This window comes from Ranitomeya variabilis, chromosome 2 (assembly GCF_051348905.1).
Source record: "Ranitomeya variabilis isolate aRanVar5 chromosome 2, aRanVar5.hap1, whole genome shotgun sequence".
Classification (NCBI taxonomy): Eukaryota; Metazoa; Chordata; class Amphibia; order Anura; family Dendrobatidae; genus Ranitomeya; species Ranitomeya variabilis.
In genome coordinates, this window is record NC_135233.1 from 615,089,400 (window position 1) to 615,106,561 (window position 17,162).

The 17,162-nt window shown below is 46.8% G+C and overlaps 1 protein-coding gene across 1 annotated transcript in view; it reads left to right on the forward strand.

The window, feature by feature from the left end:
* Window positions 1–13,310: 13,310 nt before the first annotated feature.
* The window catches only part of AKTIP (AKT interacting protein), a 36,939-nt gene continuing 33,087 nt past the window's right edge, over window positions 13,311–17,162 (forward strand). The window contains exon 1 of the mRNA XM_077288772.1: window positions 13,311–13,503. The gene's annotated coding sequence lies outside the window, so the exon portion shown is untranslated. The remainder of the gene's footprint in view (window positions 13,504–17,162) is intronic.

A 17,162-nucleotide genomic window follows, 5' to 3' on the forward strand; every position in this document is an offset into this window, starting at 1 on the left:
CGATCTCCGCACAGCCCGGATCTGGGGCATGAGGCGCAGGACATGGGGGTAACGGCAGGAGATTACACTTCTGACCCCCGATCTCTGCACAGCCCGGATCTGGGGCATGAGGCGCAGGACATGGGGTAACGGCAGGAGCTTACACTTCTGACCCCCGATCTCCGCACAGCCCGGATCTGGGGCATGAGGCGCAGGACATGGGGTAACGGCAGGAGCTTACACTTCTGACCCCCGATCTCTGCACAGCCCGGATCTGGGGCATGAGGCGCAGGACATGGGGTAACGGCAGGAGCTTACACTTCTGACCCCCGATCTCCACAGAGCCCGGATCTGGGGCATGAAGTGCAGGACGTGGGGGTAACGGCAGGAGCTTACACTTCTGACCCCCGAGCTCCGCACAGCCCGGATCTGGGGCATGAGGCGCAGGACATGTGGGTAACGGCAGGAGATTGCACTTCTGACCCCCGATCTCTGCACAGCCCGGATCTGGGGCATGAGGCGCAGGACATGGGGGTAACGGCAGGAGATTACACTTCTGCAACCCCGATCTCCGCAGAGCTCGGATCTGGGGCATTTATGTGTATGTGTAGGGCTGCCACTAGGAATTTCGGGGCCTCATACTGGCAAAATTTTCGGGTCCCCCCTTGAGACTTCGCCCAGGCTCCACCCCTCTACCATCCACAGTCCCACTGCCCTCTCTTGGAAAACTCCACTTCTGCACCACATCCTCACCAATCACAGATTTAGGCTATGTGCACATGCAGCGCCCCAGAGTCCTGGTCGTTGCAGTATTGTCGCTCTTCCACATGGGGGAGTGATGGTACGTCTGATGGCACTAAAGGAGTTCACCTGACCAGGTATCACAGTCACACACTACACTTCACACTCCGGCCACCAGGGGGAGCAAAAGGTTCTATGTATTAGGCCACTCCTCACACTCTGGTAAAACTGGGAGTCGGATAGGAAGTTAGGAAGAAGCTGACTGGGTTTTGCCCAGGTAACATCTAGCGAGAGAGAAAGTTGCTTGGGAAGACTCAGGGAGGTCCCTGTCAGGGGTGGGATCCTGACAGTGGCCTAGCACAAGACAGATCGTTACGGAACCGTGCCTGCACCTCATTGCGGTGGCATCCTAAGAAAGGACACGAAGCGAAGTATATTGTGGAGAAGTGAGAAACGAGATCACAGCACAAAGGAGATAATACCGGGAGGAGTCGTGCCCCAAGATCGGCAACATCCTTCTGAGGCGCGTAGCCGGCGGCCGGAATGCCGAGGAAGTAATAGGCTCTACGCATTACTTTGAACTACGGCAGGGCAGTTAACTCTAGGTTGGCTGTCTCACCTTTACACCTAATGAAGACAACGGAGGCAATTGTGGGAGAGGGGCGTCTCTAGGGTCCCTATAAAATAACTCCAGGCCTACCCCGTCATACGGGTGCGTCCTATCCATATCATCTGGGGGACGGAGAGAAAGAACAGAAACATACACGACAGTTGTATGCTCAGTGGTTGTATAGCCCGTGGTGCTCAGCAGGGAAGTACTACAACACACAGGCGCTAGTAGGAAGGCTACTGATTTCCACCTGCAAATGGAACTCTGGATGTGCCTTCGGACCCGCCGGTCTCAGCCAGCCCTGTTAGCAGTGCTCTGGATTGTGGATGCCGAAGCCTTCAGTAAAAAGGTAAAGAGACTGCAACCCTGTGTCCTCGTCATTTACTGCGACCTACACCATTACCATCTACTCATCAAGGGAAGCCCTGGGGACATACTTCACCTGTGGGAAGTTATACCATCTAGCTGCCATTCCACCACCCCAGCGGACCCCTAGCAGCGTCGGTCACCCTGACCGAATACCACAGGTGGCGTCACGAACACTTGACAAACTCTCACCTACACCTTTATTTGGGCGCCCCTTAGCAGGGCCACGGACCGGGTCGGGCCACCGTGACACGCCTAGAACCGAGACCGAGGGACCCGGTACCGAGTACCCCGCTGCCCTGCGTTTGGGGGCGCTTCACACACGTTGTGGAATTGCCGCGGAAATTTCTGCTGCAATTCCGGAAGTCCCTGCCGCGGGTAAAATGCATGTGGAATTGGCATGTGTATTACCGCTAAACACTAGTGTTTTGCAAGCGTAATTAGCTTGCAGAATAGTAGCGTTTTCCAAGCAATCTGTAGCATCGCTTGGAAAACTGATTGACAGGTTGGTCACACTTGTCAAACATAGTGTTTGACAAGTGTGACCAACTTTTTACTATTGATGCTGCCTATGCAGCATCAATAGTAAAAGATAGAATGTGAAAAATAATTTAAAAAATGGTTATTCTCACCTTCTCACGGCTGCCGATCTCCTCAACAGCGCTCCCGGCGGCTTCCGTTCCCAGGGATGCTCTGCGCGAAGGACCTTTGTGATGTCACGGTCACGTGACCACAACAGGATCCCAGGTTATTCACGCAATGCATCCCTGGGAACAGAAGCTGCCGTGTGCACCGCTGAGAGGCGGGAGGACTCCGGGGGCCATCGGAAGGTAAGTATATCCCTATTTCTTATTTTAATTCTTTTTTTTTTTTTACACAGGATATGGTGCTCTGTCCCTGGAGGAGAGTCTCCTCTCCTCCACCCTGGGTATCATCCGCACATGTTCCACTTACTTTGCGCATGGTGGGCATAGCCCCATGTGGAAAGTAAGCGGATCAATGCATTCCTATGTGTGCGGAATCGCCGCGATTCCGCACAAAGAAGGAGCATGCTGCATATTTTTCCGCAATGCGATTCCGCCGCGGAAAAATACGCAGCATTAGCACAGCATTGCGGAATCCCATTGAATTCAATGGGTTGTTTTGTGTATGCGTTTTAGCAGTGGAAAAATGCGGCAAAAACGCATACAATCCGCAACTTGTGCACATAGCCTTACATTTCCCATCACCACATACATAGCCAGCAGCTTTTGTTTTCGCCAAAAGAATTTTTAATCCACCATCAAGACAAGGTACTCTCTTCTGGCCGGACTCTACTCTAATGTAACTTACTAAACCTTTGTTAAAATATCCAATACAATTTAGGTATATTTTTATTTATTTTTCAATTTTTAAAATGACCAATAATATCATAAACAAGGAAAAATACCGCCACACCATGGTCAGACACCATATTACTACCACATAATGACCTATAATACCACATACAAGGAACAAATACAGCCACACCATGTCCAGATCACAAATTACCACCACATATTGACCGAATAATAGCACATACAAGGAACAAATACCACCGCACCATGTCCAGATCACATATTGCCACCACATAGTGACCAATAATACCACATACAGGGAACAAATACCGCCACACCATGACCAGACCACATGTTACCACCACATAGTGACTGAATACTGCAATACTGATCATTAATAAAAAAAACAATACTATCACCATAAGTGCCATTATACACAGGAGATCTGTACTTAGTATGCCGTGTCTGTGTACAGGTAACACACTAACTCACCAGTGATGTCTCTAGGCGAAGTCCTTCAGCCTCACTTTCCATCTTTATCCAGCACAGACCACCATCACGTTTTCTAGCCAGGACTCATTTCTGCAGGAAATAACAGTTATCTAGAGCTCCGCTTGCAGAACAAATTGCTTAATTTTTTCCCGACTTCTACACTACACCAGATGAAGAAAAAAGGCAACCTAGTGTTGCTCTGCACAGTAACAGGACCGCCCCCTTATTTAAAACAGTATCCTCAAAAAATAAAATAAATACATCACTGCAGTAATAATATCCCTTAATTAGCTCTTATGGTAATAATATCCCCCATCCTGGCCCCGTGTATCTCATTCCTGGCTCCAGCCATTTGTTCTCACATCCTGCCCTCAGGAGTATCCATTCTGCCCCCATATGATCTCCCCATCCTGCCCCATCTGTCCCATGATCCTGACCCATCTGTCCCATGATCCTGCCCCATCTGTCACATGATCCTGCCCCATCTGTCCCATGGTCCTGCCCCATCTGTCTCCATCGTATCCATCCTGCCCCTTGATCCTGCACCATATTCCTGCCCCATTTGTCTCACATTCTGACCCATCTGTCTCCATCCTGTGTCTCACATCCTGCCCCGTGTCTCACATCCTGCCCCATGTCACACATTCTGCCCCGTGTTACACATTCTGCCCCGTGTCCCACATCCTGCCCTCCGTCTCACATTCTGCCCGTCTCACATCCTGCCCCCCGTCTCACATCCTGCTCACCGTGTCACACATCCTGCCCCGTGTCTCACATTCTGCCCTCTGTCACACATTCTGCCTCCTGTGTAGTTTTCATTCCTGCCCCGAGTTGCTTTCATTCCTGCCCCGTGTTTTCATTCCTGCCCCGTGTTTCCATTCCTGCCTCCAGTGTTTTCATTCCTGCCCCCCATATTTTCATTCCTGCCCCCCGTGTTTTCATTCCTGCCCCCCGTTTTCATTCCTGCCCTGTGTTTTCATTTCTGCCCCCTTTGTTATCATTCTTGCCCAGTTTTCATTCCTGCCCCCTGTATTTTCAGTCTTGCCCCGTTTTCATTCCTGCCCCCTGTGTTTTCATTCCTGCCCCTAGTGTTTTCATTCCTGCCCCCAGTGTTTTCATTCCTGCCCCCCAGTGATTTCATTCTTGCCCCGTGTTTTCATTCCTTCCCCGTGTTTTCATTCCTGCCCCCCTGTGTTTTCATTCCTGCCCCGTGTCTTCATCATGCCCCGGGCTTGTCTCATTCAGTAAAAAAAACAAACAAAAACCCACCTTTCTTACCTGGCCATTGTCCAGCGCCGACGTCCATCCCAGGCATTTCAGCGCGGACTTGCCGGCCAATGACAATGACGTCATACGCCGGCGACGTGCTCGCTGACGTCAGCTGCCAGCCTCCGATTGGCTGGCAGCTGTAACTGTTGCCTTGCGGGCCTGGACGGGCCCGCAAGGCAATAGAGGACACTGAACCTGCGTCTCGGACGCAGGTTCAGTGTACCGTCAGAAGCCTGCTGCTGGGGAGTTCGATGGGCAGATGAGACGGGGCCCAACACGGGCCCCCTCTGCCCACCAGGCCCCATATGCCAGTCAGGGCAGTAATGCCCTGATGGCGGCCCTGTGTATGTGCACCGTGATACACATGATACACTAATAGTCTCCACGGCTCTTGCCCATGGCTGACAGGGGAAGAGCAGCCTAGTGATTGGGAATTACCCCCGTTACACCTGTCTCGCAGTATTCGTGTACATTTATCTTGTTCCTCCTCCGAAGAAGAAAATCCGGTTCTGGTGACTAACATTGTTTTCGTGCACAATAGATGATTAACACCAAATCTCCACGTTCCTGTATTTTCTCAGGGGATCTGGAGAGTATCTACAGAAATGTCATCTTATATTCTTCAGTACCGCCATCGTTCCTGCCAATCCATCTGTTCACGTCTGATACTCTGCAGATTCATTACCCCCATTCACATCTGTGTCTTTGCTGCTATGGCTTCTTCCCATTCAGTTCCCTGCTGTGTTAGTAGTATTTGTCTCTTATTATCTTCTGTCTGTTCATTTCCCCCATTCTTATACTTCTTAGGCTACTTTCACATTTCCGTCTTTCCTCTGCCATCACAATACGTCGATTTTTGGATTTGCAGGATCCTGCATTTTCCCATAGACTTGTTTTAGCAACGTATCATGACGGATGGACACACATTTTGTCCGTCGTGCACTGGATCCTGTGAAATGTGACGGCCCGTCTTTGGCAAAAAGCGTTCAAGGGAACGTTTTTCTGTACGTTGTATCCAGTGTTTCTGACTACGCATGCCCAGCAGGAAATCTCGCACTCACTCTCTTTTCTCCCCGGGACTACAGACGGAAATGTGAAAGGACAAACTTCCATCAGTACGTCGCGCCGACACTTTGTGATGGGCGAGTACCGACACAAATGTGAAAGTAGCCTTACCTGTCTCCGTGTGACTCTGGCCTTCTGGTCCCTTGTCCCATGTACAACACTGAGGCTCTGGTGATATTTCTCAACCATGCAAAACCATCCACTACCACCATACAGCGCACAAAACGCTCACACAAATCATTGAGCCACCTGCCCCTTCTCTTCTGTCTCCTTCTCCTACTTGCTGGCGACATCTCTCCCAATCCTGGGCCTCCATACACTGCTATATCTAACTCTCATCCTGCAGCACATAGGAACCCTACCATTCTTATAAACATTTGTTTCTTGCCTTCTTATGTGTCTTTTAATTATGCCCTTTGGAACTCACAGTCAGCGTGCAACAAAGTCCTCTACATCCAACATTTCTTCCTTGCAAATTCGCTCAACCTTCTTGCTCTCACTAAAACCTGGATCCAGCAATCTGATGCCACTGCCGCTGCTGCTCTCTCATATGGTGGGCTACAATTTTCACATACCCCCAGACTTGAGAGCAGACAAGGTGGAGGTGTTTGCTCCTTTCATCACAATGTGATTTCCAGGTCATCCCCCTGGTTCCCTCACATATGTTGTCTTCCTTCGAAGTCCACACCGTTAGACATTTCAGACCCTTCTCCCGGTGAGTGGCGGTTGTGTATGGCCCTCTAGGCTCGCTCCTCCCGTCAGTGTTTGGATCACTTTGCCACTTGGCTTCCACACTTCCTATTCTGTGATATTCCCACTCTCATCATGGGGGATTTTAACATCCTCATCGATGATCCCCTCCCCCAATCTGCCTCTCATCTTCTTTCTGTAACCTCCTCCTTTGGCCACTCACAGTTTACTAACTCTCCTACACATGAAGACGGGAATACTCTGGACCTGGCATTCTCACGACTCTGCTCACTTCACGACTTCACTAACTCCCTTCTACCACTCTCTGACCACAACCTTCTTTCCTTTCTTCTCTGTCAAGAATTGTCTCAACACCCAAGACACCCCCACTTACCACACACACAGAAAATCATTTTCAGACGATGACTTCATCCACTATAAGTTTAGCTTGAAACTTATAACTCTGCTTGCTAAACAAGTCTACATTACCACCCTTATCACATCTCTAGCCAACAATCCAAAATGACTCTTTGAAACCTTTCACTCCCTCCTGAGCCCTAAAGTACAGACTCCCATCACTAAACTAAGTGCTGACGTTCTGGCCACTTATTTCCCACAAACAATCCTATCCATCAAGACATTTTCGTGCAAACCCGCAGAGCCTGGATCCCCTTCCTCTCGCACCTCAAGTTCTCTTTCCATCTAGAAGCCAGTCACAGAAGAACTGACCAGACTCCTTGCTACTTTGCGTCCTACAACTACTGCAACAGTGACCCTATTTCCTCACATCTCCTTCAGTCCCTCCCCAGCTGTCTCTACCCACCTAACCAAAATATTTAACCTCTTTCATGTGGTATCTTTTTTTCTTCATTCATAAACTCCATCATAACCCTTTTACTTAAAAACCCTTCCCTGGATCAGAACTGCGCTGCTAACTACAGACTGGTCTCTAATCTTCCCTTTATCTCCAAACCAAGCTTGGTTCACTCCCATCTGATCCACTATCTCTCAGATCACTCTCTTCTTGACCCTTTACAATCTGGTTTCTGCTTGTTGTGGTAAAATATTTATATGTTTTATATATATGTTTATATTCTTTTATTGTTATTTAGACAATTAAATCTACCTGTATATCTCTGATAATTTTATATATTTTAGTATTAGCTTTAAAAGTGTTATTAATAAAGCAATAACACATCATATCTTATATAGAGGTGTTTGTGTGTGAAACATTCCTTTGTCTCTGATAGTATAGTAATCTGGGTAAAACCAGTGTGAAAGGAATTTGACAGAATCCATAATTTACGATGTTGTTTTTCCCAACTGAAAGATCTTTTGTCTTAGGTAATGTAATGTAAGAAGCCATTCCCACTTCTCCTTATCTTTATGCAAAACTTGTGACTGGTTAGCTGAGAGTCCGACAGGCCGGTACACTAAGGGTACCGTCACACAGTACCATTTACATCGCTACGACGGCACGATTCGTGACGTCGCAGCGTCGTATGATTATCGCTCCAGCGTCGTAGACTGCGGTCACACGTTGCAAACACGGCGCTGGAGCGATACAGAAGTCCCCAGGTAACCAGGGTAAACATCGGGTTACTAAGCGCAGGACCGCGCTTAGTAACCCGATGTTTACCGTGGTTACCAGCGTAAAAGTAAAAAAAAACAAACCGTACATACTCACCATCTGATGTCCGTCAGGTCCCTTGCCGTCTGCTTCCCGCTCTGACTGAGTGCCGCCGTACAGTGAGAGCAGAGCGCAGCAGTGACGTCACCGCTGTGATCTGCTCTCACTTTCCGGCCGGCAGACAGTCAGAGCGGAAAGCAGACTGCAAGGGACCTGACGGACATCAGATGGTGTATATGTACTGTTTGTTTTTTTTTACTTTTACGCTCAATAATTGCCTCCATGGCAGAGACTCCACCATCCGACGCGGGTGTTCACTGGAAAAATGTAGTAGATTATTTCTGTCCGTATGCTTAAGGAATTGCAAGGACGCAATTCCTTGATACTTGTGTTTACAAGATGGATGGGTTTTTGCATACGGATCTGTTCGTTAAGCATACGGACAGAAATAATCTACTACATTTTTCCAGTGAACACCCGCGTCGGATGGTGGAGTCTCTGCCATGGAGCCAATTATTGAGAGTCAGAAGAATTGTTTCCTGTGATTCTTTCATTGATGATAGACTTACTGAGATGTGTCAAAAAATTTTATCAAGGGGTTATTCCAAGGTCGATCTTGACAAGTTTAAAATGAAGGCCTTGACTAAAAAACGTGATGAACTTTTAATACCTAAAGTGTCTGTTGAATCAAGCAAAAGAGTACCGTTTGTTACAGTATATAATGGTTTGAGTAAGAAGATCTCGGATGTCATACGTAGACATTGGTCATTATTGAGTAAGGGTCATGCGGACATTAATGAGTTCCAATTACCTCCTTTATTTTCTTATAGGAGGAATGGGAACCTTAAGGACGAGTTGGTTATGTCAGATGTTGGTAGTTTTAGGAGAGATATACAAACCACTCTTAGCCATCCTAGCTTGGGAAATTTCCCTTGTCTTGGATGTGCATGTTGTAATAACTTAGTAAAAGGTGCATCCTTCTATCATCCATACACTGGAAAGAGGTACGAAATACGGAAACGCTATACATGTAAGAGCAGCTTTGTTGTTTATGTCCTTAGCTGCCCATGTGGTCTCTTCTATGTGGGGGAGACCACGAAGGAGGTTAAAGCGAGGATCACTAAACACAAAAGCACTATTAGAACGAAATTAATTGAGCTTCCGGTACCGAGACATTTTCACGAAATGGGCCATTCGGTTAATCAATTGAGGTATAGGGTTATAGACGATGTACCCATGCCAAGACGAGGTGGAGATCGCGTTACTCTCCTGAAGAGAAAAGAACTAAAATGGATATTTGAATTGGACACTCTTTTCCCCAAAGGATTGAATATAGAATACCAACAGAACTGTTTCCTTTGAGGTTTCGTTGCGGTATCTCATCGGTATAATGTTTTTAACTGTATTATATATTCTGTGTTTGCCTTGTTCTTTATATTGTACAGATTATTTGGGTAGTTTGAAGCACACTCTGATCAATCCTTTGTCCCTCCTTTTGAGGGATAATTGTTGAGTATCAGTGATAAAGGGGTTAACCATATGGCCTTTTTTTGAGGCCGATTGGTGTCCCAGGGATTATTGATACCATCATTTATATGAACACCGATTTATGAAGGAGGATATACTATATGGCTAATATGCTTTGATGTTTGGTACATTATATCCCTTACCTATTCGATGAGTGTTATTCCGTAATTGTATTATGGTTATATGTCCCCATTTATCCTTAAAGGTGATACACTGTTTGGATATATATTTTTCAGAGATTGGCTGTCTATGCTATTGTGCCCCTTGTGTCAATGGCCACTTTAGGCTGAATGTGCTGGCCCTTGCCAGATCGTAAATGCTAAGCAGCTTGAAGCTGGGCAAGTATCAGCATGGGAGACTGGCTGGGAATCCTTGGTACGACATTGGGGACATGGTGGCGTGGATGGCTAAGTTGAGATGTTATGGCTTTATTTGGTTATGATGTTGTGTTAGAGTCAACTGATTAATATTCTAGGGTACTATAATGCAATATAAGTGTGTTTTATCATTTGCATATTGTGATGTATATATTATTAAATGATTGGGAGGGATGTGCTTTCCCTTTTAGATATATTCTATTCTATTATAGGTTTCAGCACAACATTAAGGACATTTTTAAAGATGCGGTTATTTAAGTCATGTGTGCCATTACCATATATATGGAGGAATTGAAGACTTTCTGGACATGCATAACATCGTTCTATATGTTATTTGGAGATACGATCTGTGATTTCAGACATACGCATCATTGTTTTGCTATATATCGGCGCTGAATGCAGGAGTACTGAGGAGGAGCTCCGGACATGCGCACTATTCACCTGCTCCCCCACTGCGGACATTGACTGAAAAGATATGTGTGCGCAAGGACATCTCCGGATCTATGAGCCCTATGGACATGTGCACTAATATGTGGGACTTTGTCTCTTATGAGCAGAATTTTGCCGGCGATATGCGCAGCTGGGATTACTATTCGGATTGGGGAGATGTTGGCAGGACCTGCACAGTGTGACACATATCACATGGGGTTGATGCGGTCACATGACCTGTAACCCGGTGATATGATTGGATTATATCCTTCATGAACACGCCTGTGGGAGTATTTGGGTACTATGGTAACTGCCTAAGCATTGCTCTGATAGGTGGGACATGGTTTGTTTACATTCTATGCACTGGGATTTTTAGCTCTGTGTTTTGGCGATAAGATGTATGCAAAAGAGGGATCAGAGTTAGTTGATCTATGTTAGAGGGGGTGGTGCGGTGATTGCTACTCATGTACAATTGTTTTTTATATGTGTATATGTGAACTGTGTTGTGTATGTTTTTTTTCTATTTTTCTATTGTATTCCTATTGGTAGATGGTTAATTATAGGGGAGGGCTTAAGGGTATATAATGGTGGTTGAAATGCTGTGTACCGGGCTTGACAAAGGTCTTTGGACCGAAACGTTGCCGCAGGAGGCAGAATAAATATGTGAGCTGCTTTTCACTATCCGGTGTGGCGCTGTCCTTTTCTTCAGTTTGGATTTGGATGTTCCACCTTGTGCCAGTCATTGCACCGGTTACCCATCCGCTACAGAATACAATATAAATTATCTCTCTCCACAGTTCAGAACCGCCCTATATCTTATCCCTCATTTCTGTCTACCACACTACCCGTGTCCTCCATTCAGCAACTGATCTAAGACTATCATCCTCCATAATTTGAACCTCTCACCTCCGTCTCCAAGACTTCCCTCGTGCTGGCCCAGTTTTCTGGAATGCACTACCCCATACGATCTGACTAATATCTAGCCGCCATGTTTAACCCCTTTCTGACCTCGGACGGGATAGTACGTCCGAGGTCAGAAGCCCCGCTTTGATGCGGGCTCCGGCGGTGAGCCCGCATCAAAGCCGGGACTTGTCAGCTGTTTTGAACAGCTGACATGTGCCCGTAATAGGCGCGGGCAGAATCGCGATCTGCTCGCGCCTATTAACTAGTTAAATGCCGCTGTCAAACGCAGACAGCAGCATTTAACTACCGCTTCCGGCCGGGCGGCCGGAAATGATCGCATCACCGACCCCCGTCACATGATCGGAGGTCGGCGATGCTTCAGAATAGTAACCATAGAGGTCCTTGAGACCTCTATGGTTACTGATCCCCGGCAGCTGTGAGCGCCACCCTGTGGTCGGCGCTCACAGCACACCTGCATTTCTGCTACATAGCAGCGAACATCAGATCGCTGCTATGTAGCAGAGCCGATCGAGTGGTGCCTGCTTCTAGCCTCCTATGGAGGCTATAGAAGCATGGCAAAAGTAAAAAAAAAAATGTGAAAAAAATAAAAAAAATATAAAAGTTTAAATCACCCCCCTTTCGCCCCAATCAAAATAAATCAATAAAAAAGAATAAAACCTACACATATTTGGTATCGCCGCGTTCAGAATTGCCCGATCTATCAATAAAAAAAAGCATTAACCTGATTGCTAAATGGCGTAGCGAGAAAAAAATTCGAAACGCCAGAATTACGTTTTTTTGGTCGCCGCGACATTGCATTTAAAATGCAATAACAGGCGATCGAAAGAACGTATCTGCACCGAAATGTTATTATTAAAAACGCCAGCTCGGCACGCAAAAAATAAGCCCTCAACCGACCCCAGATCATGAAAAATGGAAACGCTACGGATATTGGAAAATGTCGCAATTTTTTTTTTTTCAGCAAAGTTTGGAATTTTTTTTCACCACTTAGATAAAAAATAACCTAGTCATGTTAGGTGTCTATGAACTCACAATGACCTGGAGAATCATAATGGCAGCTCAGTTTTAGCATTTAGTGAACCTAGCAAAAAAGCCAAACAAAAAACAAGTGTGGGATTGCACTTTTTTTGCAATTTCATCACACTTGGAATTTTTTTCCCATGGTTTATTTTCGTGCAGACATCTGAAAAAGGAAACGCATCACAACTATAGCATGTGACCGCTGCAGCCAATCAGTGAGCTCCATGGTGATGATTAGTAGACGGTATGAGCCTAGTGATTGACTGCAGCAGTCGCACACTGTAGTTGTGATGTCACAAAGGCCAGGGAGCTGGTGCTGGGGCAGGGGACGATGAGTAGAGACCATATCATTTTCACAGAAGGTTAAAAGCTGGAATAATGGACAATCCCTTTAATAAGGAACTATGTAAAGGGGTGTGGCTTCATGGTAAAGGGGTGTGGCTTAGATGAAACTGGTGTGGCTAACAGCTGATGTTATTTAACCACTTATACGCTGAGTCAATCTCTGACAACATTAAGAGGCGCAAACCCAGTGGGGCGTCGGTTCTGGCCCCTAGGGGCCCATGTTGTCAGGTTGCCATGGCATCCATCATCTTAGTGCTCCTGTGGAGCCCCGGGCAGCACCCAGTGACGTAGAGCATCCCAGGGACTAGAAAATATCGCGAAAAGTGAAGTCTCCGCTGATCCGCCCCGCAGCTGTCAATCATCAGGTGGCCCCACCCATTGTAATGCTGCTAAGTCCCGCCTCTGAACGTAACAGTGATTGACCAGGAAAGGAGCCAATGAGGTCGCGTATAACCCTAACCCTGGACTGCGACCACGCCCACTAGCGCCATTCCCGCAGACAGACGCCTCTGCTGTCCAATCAGCAGGGGCAGCAGTCGCCATGGTTGCTGGCGGGGAGGATATCCGTTGCTAGGGGCGGAAGCGGCTGGCGGTGTAGATAGTGGAGCGGAGAGGTGGCGGGATGACGCGCTGCGGGGCAAGTTAAAGAGGCGGCGGTGGGATCAGCGAGGACGGCAGCGTACCGAGGGCGGCCGTGTGACAGGCGGACATGAGATAGTGGAGGTAGGGCGTGTGTGCGGCGGGAGCTGCTCCTGCTCACAGGCCGAGACCTGCGCCGCTCCCCAGTCTGGCACGGCTGTCATCAGCTGACCAATCACAGGCTTTGTCCCGCCTCCTGGTGTAGCGAGGCCGCCAATCACAGGGGGAGCTGAGTGTGATTGATAGGAAGGAAGCTTCATGTCCCAAAGAGCAGGTCGTGCGGGGCTTATATAAGAGAGCAGATGGGAGCAAATGTGTGTAATGTGTATATATAATGAGTCTGTGTATAGTGTGTATTCTGTGTGTATATATAATGTGACTGTGTGTGTACACACACACACACACACACACACACACACACACACACACACACACACACACACACACACACACACACACACACACACACACACACTAGATGGTGGCCCGATTCTAACGCATCGGGTATTCTAGAATATGTATGTCCACGTAGTATTTTGCCCAGTGACGTAGTATGCAGCACAGAGCCACATAGTATATTGCCCAGCCACGTAGTATACAGCACAGAGCCACGTAGTATATTGCCCAGCCACGTAGTATACAGCACAGAGCCATGTAGTATATTGCCCAGTGACGTAGTATATTGCCCAGTGACGTAGTATACAGCACAGAGCCACGTAGTATATTGGCCAGTGACGTAGTATACAGCACAGAGCCACGTAGTATACAGCACAGAGCCACGTAGTATATTGCCCAGCCACGTAGTATACAGCACAGAGCCACGTAGTATATTGCCCAGTGACGTAGTATATTGCCCAGTGATGTAGTATACAGCACAGAGCCACGTAGTATATTGGCCAGTGACGTAGTATACAGCACAGAGCCACGTAGTATACAGCACAGAGCCACGTAGTATAGTGCACAGCCCACGTAGTATATTGCCCAGTGACGTAGTATATTGCCCAGCCATGTATGACAGGTTAAAAAAAATAAAAATAAACATATACTCACCTTCCGCAGGCGCAATGTAGCTCTGTCGCCTGTGTGGGGTGCAGGCGTCAGCTTCCGGTCCCAGGGTGTGATGACGTCGCGGTCACGTGACGACGTCGCGGTCACATGACCGTGACGTCACGGCAGGTCCTTGTCGCGCAGGACCTGTGATGACGTCGCGGTCACATGACCGTGTTGCGGTCACATGATCGTGATGTCACGGCAGGTCCTTTCCGCGCAGGATTTGTGATGACGCATGCCTTTCATTAACTGCTCAAACAGATCTGAGTAGTGAGGTCTCGGTAGCATAACTTTTCCTTTTTGGCAGCATTGAGTAAACTGATTGTCAGATGGTTTTTCATCAATGAAATTCAGAGAGTCGCATTTAGAGCAAACTGCATTCATATTCCCACAGTAGTGTTCATGAATTGTACATTCATTGTCTGTTACGTAATGTGCAAGTTGTTGAATATTGTCCTGGTCGTGCCTTAGTTGGTAGAGCATTCGTTTTTATGAATTTGGCGATCATGTTGTTCCTGTCGTACAACAGTTTGTTGTGGTGTCTCCTGTTGGCGACGACGTCTGTGAGATTCCACATCCTGGGCTTGTCTAGCAGCAGTTTGTTGTGGTGTCTCCTGTTGGCGACGTTGTCTGTGAGATTCCACATCCTGGGCTTATCTGGCGGCAGTTTGTTGTGGTGTCTCCTGTTGGCGACGTTGTCTGTGAGATGCCACATCCTGGGCTTGTCGGGCGGCAGTTTGTTGTGGTGTCTCCTGTTGGCGACGTTGTCTGTGAGATTCCACATCCTGGGCTTATCTGGCGGCAGTTTGTTGTGGTGTCTCCGGTTGGCGAAGGTGTCTGTGAGATGCCACATCCTGGGCTTGTCGGGCGGCAGTTTGTTGTGGTGTCTCCTGTTGGCGACGTTGTCTGTGAGATTCCACACCCTCGTCTTGTCGGGCGGCAGTTTGTTGTGGTGTCTCCTGTTCCCGATGTTGTCGTTTTCTTGCTGCTTCTGCTCTTCTGTCATCCTCATTGGCGTATTTTCGTTTACGACCCATTCTAAGATAGAAACATAGGGAGATGCCGCCCATACAGGAAGACGCAGGCGCACACACCCTACACAATGGCGGCACTTGACAGCAGTGGAGGACAATGATGATTCCAGAATTCGCGGCAGACTGTGCCCGTCGCTGATTGGTCAAGGCAACCTTTATGACATCATCATCGCCATGGCAACCATTATGACATCTACGTCGATACTGTGCCCGTCGCTGATTGGTCGAGGCGAATTCGCGGCAGACTGTGCCCGTCGCTGATTGGTCGAGGCAACCTTTATGACACCATCGCCATGCTGTGCCCGTCGCTGATTGGTCGAGGCCTGGCGGCCTCGACCGATCAGACGCGGGATTTCCAGGACAGAGACAGAAAAACCCTTAGACAAATTAGTGAGTGTATAATGTATATGGTGTGTACATATAATGTGTATTCTGTGTGTGTATAATGTATATAGTGTATGTATAATGTATATAGGGAGTGTGTATTCTGTGTGTATAATGTGTATTTATATATTTTGTGTGTGTAATATATATAGTGAGTGTATAATGTGTATTCTGTGTATAGTGTGTATAACGTATATAATGAGTGTATATAGTGTATTCTGTGTCTGTAGTGTATATATAGTGTGTATTTAATGTGTATACAGTGTGTGTAATGTGTATATTCTGTGTGTGTATATAATGTATATAGTGTGTGTGTATTCTGTATGTATATAGTGAATGTATATATAGTGTGTGTGTGTGTGTGTATAATGTGTATTCTGTAGTGTGTGTGTATAACGTGTATTCTGTGTGTCAGTAGTGTATATAATGTGTATAGTAGTGTGTATGTATATAATCTGTGTGGCAGTAGTGTATATAGTGTGTGTGTGTGTATATATAGCTTGTGTATAGTAGTGTATGCATATAGTGTGTATTCTGTGTGGCAGTAGTGTGTATAATGTATATAGTGTGTGTACTGTATGTATATTCTGTGTCAGTAGTGTGTGTGTATAGAATATATAGAGTGTATAATGTATATTCTGTGTATGTATGCGTGAGTATACTGGGTGTATGTATGTGTGCGTGTGTGTGTGTATATGTATGTGTGTGTGTGTATATATATATATATATATATCTCTCATGGCCAAGAGTATTGACACCCCTGCAATTCTGTCAGATAATACTCAGTTTCTTCCTGAAAATGATTGCAATCACAAATTCTTTGGTATTATCATCTTCATTTAATTTATCTTAAATGAAAAAACACAAAAGAGAATAAAGCAAAACATTGATCATTTCACACAAAACTCTAAAAATGGGCCAGACAAAAGTATTGGCACCCTCAGCCTAATACTTGGTTGCACAACCTTTAGCCAAAATAACTGCGCCCAACCGCTTCCGGTAACCATCAATGAGTTTCTTACAATGCTCTGCTGGAATTTTAGACCATTCTTCTTTGGCAAACTGCTCCAGGTCCCTGATATTTGAAGGGTGCCTTCTCCAAACTGCCATTTTTAGATCTCTCCACAGGTGTTCTATGGGATTCAGGTCTGGACTCATTGCTGGCCACCTTAGAAGTCTCCAGTGCTTTCTCTCAAACCATTTTCTAGTGCTTTTTGAAGTGTGTTTTGGGTCATTGTCCAGCTGGAAGACCCATGACCTCTGAGGGAGACCAAG